This window comes from Kryptolebias marmoratus, linkage group LG1 (genome assembly GCF_001649575.2).
Source record: "Kryptolebias marmoratus isolate JLee-2015 linkage group LG1, ASM164957v2, whole genome shotgun sequence".
NCBI classification, from domain to species: Eukaryota; Metazoa; Chordata; class Actinopteri; order Cyprinodontiformes; family Rivulidae; genus Kryptolebias; species Kryptolebias marmoratus.
Genome location: NC_051430.1, coordinates 33947498 through 33949266, shown reverse-complemented (window position 1 = coordinate 33949266; position 1769 = coordinate 33947498). Strand labels below are relative to the sequence as shown.

Below are 1769 nucleotides of genomic sequence, written 5' to 3'. Positions count from 1 at the left end.
CTCCATCCATCCATCCATCCATCCATCTGTCCGTCCATCCATCCATCCATCCATCCATCCATCCATCCATCCATTGCACTGCAGGGTAAGTTAACGCTGTTGTTTATAGTCCTGTTACTTCGCTACCGTTCCAAAATTGTCTATCTGTGTTTTCTTCGCTCTTCTTACTCTTCAGTCTAACCACACCCACGACCAATGAGTGAGCAGGAGCTAGCTTGCGTCACCCACGAAACCAGGGCCGGCCCGGTTGGACCCTGCTTCGAAGCAGGGCCAAAAATTGCCGGGGCTGGCCTCGAAAAAGGCCCGTGGAAACGCTCGCAAAGCGAGCCGAGTGGAGTGGAGTCGGGACCGTTAGGGTCCGTGGAAAAGGGGCATGAGATACTGAAGAGAACCCTCAAGCTCCCAGGCCTCTGATAGAGGAAATGAGCTTGAAGTGAAGCAGAACTGCCCATGTAAAAAAGGAGGTTGTTTTATATATACTGTATGGATATACTACCAAAACGAGTAACTGGCTTACAAAGTGGATGGTTTCATACATTACAGTCATTACCAAGAGTCTAAAATGAAGATGTCTTACAGAAGAACTGCTTTATGTAGGAGTGGCAGGAAAATCTAATGGAAAAGAAATGAAGAAATTTCTTCTGTATGCTTTGATGTTATTGTTTAGTTTTTGGGTGTCTGGATTAGTCTTGATATTTGGGGTTTTGGTTGATATATTTTTCAGTTCTTGGTCTGTTTAGGTCTCTACATGTTGTGTTTTGTTTTACTTTCCCTTGTTTTCACCCTTGTTTAATCATCCCTGTTGTATATTTATAATCCATGACTTCCCTTCTCATATTGTGTTTATCCTGTTTGTCGTGTTGTGACGACTAGCCTTTGGTTTTTAGATTTATGACGATGTTCACACTGTTGCCTCGCTTTTGCAGCACCTAAAGTGCTATTTTCAGTCTCTCACCCATGTCCTTAACTGGATAAGAACAGGAGAATGTTAGGACAAAACACAAAGGAGGAAATTAAGTAGGGGAGAATTTAGGTTAAAAAAGATAAAAGCTAGGAAAGGAAAAACTAAAGTTAGATTCAATTAGCGGCGGTTCATTATGGTTTCATCCAGTCGACATCTAATAAATTCAGTCTTGAGGTTAAAGACAGACACAGCTGGTTTCCTCTCACCAGGCCATAAATAGTTATTCTTAGAATTAGCTGCTCAAACCTTAGATCTCTTTTCTTCACTAAACCACAACATATGCAGCAAGCTACAGCTAACCAGCAAGCTAACGGTACAAGCAGATAAGCCATCGGAGGTGAAACAGGAAAAGTAATATTCCTTTTTGTATTTCAGTACACATGCTGTATTTCTACAGCAGTTTCAATGTATAATACAGAATATGGAAGAAATTAATGCTGACTTTGAGGAATAATTTGCAAGTTTTTGAATGTAGGTATTCAGCCTGGCAAGTAGTTAAGTGTACAGAAAGTATTTACTTCAATATTCAGTTATACAACTGAGCATCCATCTGTTTCCACAGCAGATCATCTGCCTCCGTCTCACCCTGTCCCCACAGCATCCTCCTCAATATATTCAGCACCCCATAGGTTGTCGATGGTTGGCTGGGGTAGTTAGAAATGAAGTTTGAACGTGGTGCCGTGAAGGCAGGAATTAAGAGGAGTGGACCATAAACCATAAAGTGCCTCCAAATCCGAGCCGGAAAAGGGTAGAGTGCCTTCTCCGGGTCGGGGAAGATGGAGGAGTTTAAGTATCTCGGGGTCTT

The 1769-nt window shown here is 42.4% G+C and overlaps 1 protein-coding gene across 3 annotated transcripts in view; it reads right to left on the bottom strand.

Annotated features, from left to right (window-relative positions):
- scube1 (signal peptide, CUB domain, EGF-like 1) overlaps positions 1-1769 on the bottom strand; it is an 81519-nt gene that overhangs the window by 65562 nt on the left and 14188 nt on the right. The window lies entirely within an intron of this gene.